Source organism: Solanum tuberosum, unplaced genomic scaffold, assembly GCF_000226075.1.
Source record: "Solanum tuberosum cultivar DM 1-3 516 R44 unplaced genomic scaffold, SolTub_3.0 scf00018, whole genome shotgun sequence".
In the NCBI taxonomy this organism is placed as follows: Eukaryota; Viridiplantae; Streptophyta; class Magnoliopsida; order Solanales; family Solanaceae; genus Solanum; species Solanum tuberosum.
In genome coordinates this window covers 1,170,956-1,179,708 of record NW_006238944.1, presented here as the reverse complement: position 1 = coordinate 1,179,708, position 8,753 = coordinate 1,170,956, and positions in this window count along the sequence as shown.

Below are 8,753 nucleotides of genomic sequence, written 5' to 3'. Positions count from 1 at the left end.
AGAGTTAGCAGCGGTCTATCCAGTATTTCATATTTCCATATTGAAGAAGTGCATGGGCGATCATTCACTCATCATACCTACTGAAGATATTTGTATCAAGGATAACTTATCTTATGAGGAGATTCTTGTTCAGATTCTAGATCGCCAAGTTTGCAAGTTGAGAACGAAAGAGGTAGCATAAGTCAAAGTTCTGTGGAGAAATCAGTTTGTTGAGGAAACTACTTGGGAAGCTGAGGAGGATATGATGAAGAGATACCCACATCTCTTCGAATCTGGAGAAGTTCCAAATTAAGGTACTAATCCTATTCTTGACATTTATTTTAAGTTGGCATGTTGTATTTACATTTTGCTTGTTGGGTGTTTGAGCTAAATGTTAAATGTTACACCTTAGCCTATTAAGAGTATTCTCATTTGAGGACAAATGTTCCCAAGGGGGAGATATTTTAACATCTCGCTATTTGAAAGAACTAGAAGGAACTAGAATTTGAAAGAAATCATTTTTGGAAATAATCAAATTTAGAAAGTTTGACAAGTTAAGCTAAGTATGAGTTTTTGGTCAACTTCAAGAATAGGATGAGTTAGGTGGTATACAAGATATCGTAGGAAATACCTATGAATCTTTCCAATGCCACTGAGTTTCCTCATTTTCAAGTTCGTATGAGGGAGATATGCCCATACGAAGTCGGGCTATCTAGATAAGGAAAGTCAAAATCGGATTTTTGAAGGGTATTATGGTCTTTTCCATACCCAATTGGGATATTTTGTTTTTACTGAATTAATTAGGGTCAACTGATTTGGTTCAGTTTACGCTTTACAAAATTAAGTTGAGGTTTTGAGAGAAGAGAAAAGAAGAGAAGAAGAAAGGATTCGTCGCGTTCTTGAAGTTAAGCTTGTGGATTTCGCCAAGGGTTGATCCCTACGAGGTATGTGAGATCACATAGTGTTGGGTTCTTTCACCCACGCGTCAATCATGATTTAATTCAGTGTATTTGTGTTCTTGAAAGAAAAGTTTATGAGTTCTTGAAGATTTTTGTTGAAGTTTCGTTTGAATCTTGATTTGTTGAGTTTTGGAGGAGTTCTTGGGGTGATTTGATGAGATTTAAGGTTGTTTTTTAGTGGATTCTTGTATACTTTGGATGGGTATTAGAATCTAAGTGTTTGGGGAAGAAACCAATTGAATTTAGTTGAATTAGGGCAAAAAATGAGCAAGAAAAATCGTCAATTTTCTAGGGAAAAGGGGTGGGGCGCTGCGCCACTCAGAGCGCCCCACATCAGATTCTGTAGGATGGGCTTTGGTGTGCCGAGCCACTCAGAGCACCCCAACCCAGTTTATGTGGTTTGCCCTCTGGCGCTCGGCGCCACTTAGAGCGCCAGGGTCACCAGGTCCTCTACCCTTTCCCACTTCTTTCCATTTTAGTTTCCTTGAATCGTACCTAGGTTTCCTAGTTGATTTATAAATTCTAAGTTACGTTTAAACATCGAGAGATCATCTATAACATGAGATCATGACCCTTGAATCCATAAATGAAATTCAAAGTCGAGCTAAGAGTCATGTCAAGAGAATTCTTAGAATCTTTTCAAAGTTTTGTACAATTATTTTAAACTTGTTTTAAAGGCTTAGGAATTGGGTTGAGAAAGAGAAGAGCTGAGTTCATTTCTTTAAAAATGAAGTATGGGGAGTAAGTACTCCCAAAGAGCAAATGTTTTCATATTTAAGATGAGAGGAAACATTGATTTCCTAACGAGTTTTCGTGAGTAGTTTTGAGTTCCATCTCTTTTAAGAGACAAACTTTTTGAGTAATAACCTCAAATCACAGAGAAAGAGTTAGGTTTTTAAACATATGAGTTGAGTATATTTTGGGAGTATTATTCAGTACCGATATGGGGACGAGTTCATAATAACTCAAGTCTCCATAAACCATGTAGCCATCGTGGGTAGAATGGGTCATACTTTTTAGATGATTCCTTAATGCTTTTTAGCATAGACTAGTGGATCCTCTTAGTTAAGGCGTTCTAAATCCCGACAAGTTATAGGACAGTTCTGCCAGCATGGGTGATACGTTGTATCATCACATAGCTCATTGTGATGGTTGTCGGTTAAAGAAACTCCCACAGAGCTATATTACTTTATTATATATGTATATTGAGTTGTTTCTTATTGTTTTAAACTGTTTATATAAACTGCACATTTACTGTTGTTTAATTCTATATTTCAGTTGAGTATCCATGAGTTGAGTAAAGCTGAGGTAAGTGTTCTTTTAGAATTCAGTTCAAGCTTATGTCGTGTTTAGTTTTCCCCTCGCATGCTCGTACAATCAATGTACTGATGCCATTTGGCCTGCATCATTTTTATGATGCAGATACAGGTAACCAGGATCAACATCCAACGCCTCGTTGATCCAGTTGAGCACTCAGAGTCAGTTGGTGAGCCTGTTTGCTTTCCGGATGATTGCCTTTTATATATTGTTTTTAGTATTTCAGTTGTTAGGATGATCGGGGGTCTTGTCCCGACATCCCTCATAGTTTTAGAGGCTTCATAGACGGATAGCTATAGTTTATTAGACTTTCCATTTTCATTTGTTTGTGTTAAGACATTGAGTTGCCATTTTGGATAGTCGAATGCTTCTTTTAAGACATTTCAAGTTATTGAATGAGTTATATTTTGAGATTGTTTCTTATTATTTAAGTCTTCCGCTAAGATTTAAGCCAGGCCAAGGGTTCACTTGGGGCCAACAATGGTTCTCGAGTGCCAGTCTCGCCCAGGGTGTAGGCTTGGGGCGTGACATCCTCTTTCCAAGACCACTGAGTTTGCCTCATTTCTAGTTTAGAGTAAAAAGCTATGATCTCTTTACCAGAGACTGTTACATTAGAGTTTTGAGAGTCTATGAACTACGAAACCATTCTACGGGCCATAGATTGAATTATGACCCGTACTTTCAAGTCGTAGGAAAGTTTTAAAGGGTCAAAGCTCAAGTATTGCATCTTCTTTGACCAGATTGACTCGGCATGGTGAGCTTCTAGTGGTACGTTGAGTGTGAAAAGAGCTTTCAGAAGCTCAAGACCTTGTTGACTTCGACTCCTATTTTGAGCTTACCCAAGGAGGGTGTAGACTTCATTATCTATTGTGATGCTTCTGGAGTTAGATTAGGTGGTTTTCTGATGCAGAAGGTAAGGTGATTTCCTATGCCTCTAGACAGCTGAAGATCCATGAGAGAAACTACCTTAATCACGATTTAGAGTTAGCAGGCGTAGTGTTTGTGCTTAAGCTATGGCGACATTATGTGTATGGATCTGTAGGATATGGACCACAAAATCTGACTTTATAAGCTTTTCTTATGACCTGATAGTATGGGTCGTAGTTCAATCTATGGTCATAGAATGATTTCGTAATTCACAGACAAAACTCTTATGTGACAGTCTATGGTAAAATGGTGATAACTTTTTACTCCAAACTCAAAATGAGGCAAACTTGATGGAGTTGGAAAGAGGATTCATAGACATTTAATTTGATAAGTTATATGTGACCTAATTCATTTTGTGTCAAGAGATATGATTGTTTGAAGTTGACCTAAGTAGAATCTTATATCAAAACTTAATACAGTAAGGAAGCTTTCAACTCAACTTTGTGCTAGGGGGGAGGGGGGTCTAGAGATCTTAATTCATATTCAAATCCATTATCACAGTAAAGAATTGACCTTAAAACCTAAGGGCAATTTAAGAATCACTCGATATAACCTTACACGCAAATGAAGAATAGTTTGGGACTTAGCTTGGAAATTTGTGGGGTGTTACAATATCTCCCCCTTGGAAACATTCGTCCTCGAATGATAGTTGAACTAAGCATGGAAAGGGTAGGAAATGCTTAACAACCCTATTTAATGTAAAATACACTTATAAACTCGAAACGCTGAAGGAGGGACTGAATTGAATAAGTAATTTAAGAAGAGTTAATACCTTGGACTGGAACTAAATTTGAGGAAAAAATGAGGTTATCTCTTCTTCATATCTTCATCAGCCTCCCACGTAGCCTCCTCTACAAACTGATTTCTCCATAGGACTTTGACTAATGCAATCTCTTTGGTTCTCAACTTGCAAACCTAACGATCAAGTATCCGAATGGGAATCTCCTCTTAATATATGTTATCCTTAATACCAATATTATTGGTAGGCACAACAAGGGAAGGATCACCCAAACACTTCTTTAGCATGGAAATATGAAGTACCAGGTGTGTTGCTGCTATCTCTTGTGGTAGCTCCAACTCATAAGCCACATTACGTACCAATCCTATTGGATATTCTGTGAGGACCAATGTATGAGGGGCCGAGCTTTCCTTTCTTACCAAATCTCATAACACCCTTCATGGGTGAAACCTTCAAATATTCCCAATCATGAACCTCAAACTTCAAGTCTCTTCTTCTAACACGTGTATAGGATTTCTAATGACTTTGCGCTATCCTCAATCTCTCTTGAATTATCTTCACCTTTTCCATGGATTGATTAACTAAGTTTGGCCCTATCAACTCATCTTCACCAACCTCAAACCAGCCAATATGAGATCTACATATCTACCTATAGAGCCTCACAAGGAGCCATCTGAATATTGAAGTGATAGTTCTTATTGTATGCTAACTCTATAAGAGGCAAGTTGTCATCCTAATTACCTTTGAAATCCAACGCACACTCTCTCAAGATATCCTCTAAGGTTCGAATAGGGCTCTCCCTTTACCATTTGTCTGAGTATGAAAAGTAGTACTAAAGTTTACCTTCGAACCAAAAATTTTCTGAAATGACTTCCAAAACTTAGCGGTGAATTATGCACACCTATATGAAATGATAGACAATGGGACTCCATGAAGTCAGACTATCTCACGGATGTATAAACCGACATAATCTTCTGCTAAATTGGTAGTCTTCACTAGTAAGAAATGGGTTGACTTAGTCATCTGATCTACAATCACCCAAATCGATCATGCTACCTGTGAGATCGCAACGAGCCAGTAATGAAGTCCATATTAATCATCTCACACTTCCATTCCGGAAGAGCTATGTTTAGAGCTACACCACATGGCCTTTGATGTTCAACCTTGACTTGCTTGCAATTTGGCCAGTTAGCAACAAAATCTGCAATACACCTCTTCATACTATTCCATCAACAAACTTCTCTCTAGTCACAATACATCTTTGTAGAGCCCGGATGGATCAAATATCTAAAACTATGAGCTTATGTCATGATCCTCTCTTGGAGCTCATCTACCTTTGGAACACACAATCTAACTTGATATCTCAACATACCATCTCCCCCTAGTTCAAAAGTCATCACTTTCTACTCATGAACATTTGCCTTTAGTTCCAGTAAGATGGGGTCTTTGTCTTCCTTTTCCTTCACTTGTGGCACTGATGACGATTCAGCCCCATTCATCACAACAACTCTACCTTCACTGGAATCTAACAAAATGAATCCCAAATGTGAAATGTTGTGCACTTCCTTAGCCAACTCTTTCTTTCCTTCCTTGACATGAGCAGTACTCTCCATGGACAACCTGCTCAAGGAACCATCAACAATGTTAGGCTTACCTGCGTGAGAGAGGATACTCATGTCATAATCCTTGAGCAACTCTAACCACCTCCTTTGTCTGAGATTAAGTTTCTTTTGACTGAAAACATACGGGGGAATCTTGTGAACAGTGAACATCCACATGAATGACATAGAGATAGTGTCACCATATCTTAAGAGCAAAAACTATTGCTGCCAACTTGAGATCATCAATCGGGGTATGGATTAGACACTCTAATTTTAGTATGCTTCTATGAAGCACTTGAATATATGATAAATATTTTTATTAGATACTTTCGATTAATATTTTGAAAATTCTTTTTGCACATGTTCTCAGTCACTAATTAGGTAAATAAATTAACAACATAAAATATGCTACAACCTTTTGTTTTTACATACCAGTCTTAATTGGAACAAATTTAAAGTTTTTTATGACATTGAAATTAATACATATAAGTAAACGAGGTATCAACTTTATATGACTAATTTATTTATATAATGTCGCTTGAAAATTCGTATAATTTTTTTAAAAAGATATAAATTATGAATATTTAATAAGAATACTTTATCGTATATTAAAATGTATCAAAATAGACTTTAGTTTAAATGCCCAAATAAATTATGAATATTTAATAAGAATACTTTATTGTATATTAAAATGTATCAAAATAGACTTTATATATATAAAAGTCGATTATTTTATGTTCGTTTTACAAGAGATCTTCATTTAGGAAAAAATATAAGATCTCTTATAAAAATGTAACACTCCAGAAAATTTTTGAACTATGACTCGAACCCTTATTTGTAGTGAGTGAGATTTTTGCAAGGAATTTAAAATTTCTTGAGTGTTAAGGTCACTAGACGTAGCACCTTGAGTTCCAAAAAGAATCGAATTGGAAATGGCAAAATCTGAAATTTTGCAAGTTAAGCTAAGTATGAGTTTTGGGTCGACTTCAAACAATCATAACTCCTAGATCATGGTGATTTATGTGTGCTACCAGATACCTTAGGAAAGGACTTCGAATTATCTTTCCAACGCCACCGAGTTTGCTTAATTCCGAGCTCTGAGTAAAAAGTTATGACAGATTTACTAACGTCGCACAAACCTGGCAGCAGCTCCGCGACTCGGAGCCAACACGGACCTCACTGCCTGGTGAAAGATCTTTCCGACTCCCAGCTCGTTTTAATTATTTATTTAGGGGTATTTTAGTCCTAAAAACCCTTAGGAGGTCATCTAAATTGCCCTAAACGTGTAGAAAATCAGTTTTCTTAAATCTAAACCCTCTCATTCACTCCAAAGATTCTACGCTCAAGAAATTCAAGAAACACTAAGGCTAGGGTTCATCTCTCAAGATTTTCCTTCAAGTGCTGCAAGAAGATGGTTCTTTCATGTATGTAAGCTTCCATAGTGTTGGGTTTGTTCACCCACACGCCAATCATGCAAATTTCAGTGTTAAGTTCGTTCTAAAAAGTTGAAAATCTGATGTTATTGATATGTGTTCTTGAATTTGCTTTCATTCTTGAATTGGGCTAAGATTTAGGAGTTCCTGAGATTATTGTTTCGATTTATAGAGTAGTTTTGAGTTAGATTCTTGTGTACATGTGATGGTTATCTGAATCTAAAGAAAAGTAGAGCAAAAGAATCGAATTTAGGCGATTTGGGGTTAGAAAATGAAGAAGAGAAAAGTCGGGCAAATCTGGCACGTGGCTCCGCATCGCGGACCTGCCTCCCCATTTCATAAAGTTGTCCTTGCGTCGCGGAGAGGTCACGGACCTCTCTGCCTCAAAAGTTATTTCGCGATCAATTATTTTAATGCGTCTCCGCATCGCGGACTAACTTCCAAGCAGTGAATTTTTTTTATCTTTTCTCATGTTTAGCTATCTAAGATCAATCCTAAACATCATGAGATCTTTCCTGTCACAAATCACAACCTTGAATCCATAATTCAAGTTCAAGGTAGAGTTAAGAGTTAAGTTTTTTGAGAATTCTTTCGAACATTCTAAGAAAGTCCTTTAAGTCCTTTTTTGAGGAGTCTTCTACAAATTCTAATAACTTGTTTCAAGACTCGAGCAAGTGAGTATGAGAGTGTGAATAATGTATTCATGAGTCTACCTTGTCATCATGAGATCTTTCTTATCATGAACCATAACTCTTGAATTCATAATTCACATTCAAGAGAGAGTTAAGAGTAGAGTTCAAGAAAGCCTTTGAGTTCAATTGTGAATCCTTTGAGATCAACTATCGATTTGAACTAAGTTTTGAGGAAGTAAGTCAGAGAATAAGAAGAGTCGTATACATGAGTTCCATATAGTTATGTAGACCATCGAGTCGAGTTGTTTCATGCCTATAATTTCGCATGAACTTCGTAAGTCGAGCATCTTTCAGAAAAGTGGTATCTTCAAGTTCTAAGCCTTTAAGTGTTGAGTTCCTAACCCCCTTTTTGAGAAGTATCTTTTGAGTCATTGAGTTGAATATTTCATGCTCATAATTCCGCACGAATATTATAAGTCGAACAGTCTTAAGATGAGAAGTATCATTGAAGTTCTTGAGTTCCAAGTATTGAGTTCTATCTAGGGTTATTGAAACCTTGCATTGAGTCATTATGTCCATAATTTGGCATGAACCATATTTTAAGAAAGTCTTTTACAAACGTTTTAACTTTGTTTTAAGACTTAAGTTTTGAGTTCAGTAAAGGGTAAAGTTGAAGTTCTTTTCTTACAAAAAGTATATAGGGACTAAGTATTCCCAAAGAGATTTAAAATGTTTTCACATTTAAATAAGAATGGAAATTGAAATTTCCAAAGAGCCTTCGGGCTAGTTTTCAGAAACGAGTAATCGCTTTCTAAATTAAGCAAGAGGGGAATCTTTGATTTTCAAGATAGCCTTTGAGCTATGTTTTTGAGCACTAATCTCAAATCACAGATGAAGTATGTTTTTAAACATAAAGAGCTAATATAATGTAATATTTTTGGGAGTACTATTGAGCACCAATAGGGAAGAGTTCATACAACTATCAGCCCCCTTAAACCATGTAGCCATCATGGGTAGAAAAGGGTCATACATTTTAGATGTCTTTTATGATATTATGATTATGAGTTAACATCATGTTTTAAACAGTTTTCCTTTTTTCTTTATATTGCACTTGTTTTAAACTGCTTTATATTAAAATAAGTTCAGTTAAGTATTCATGAGTTGAG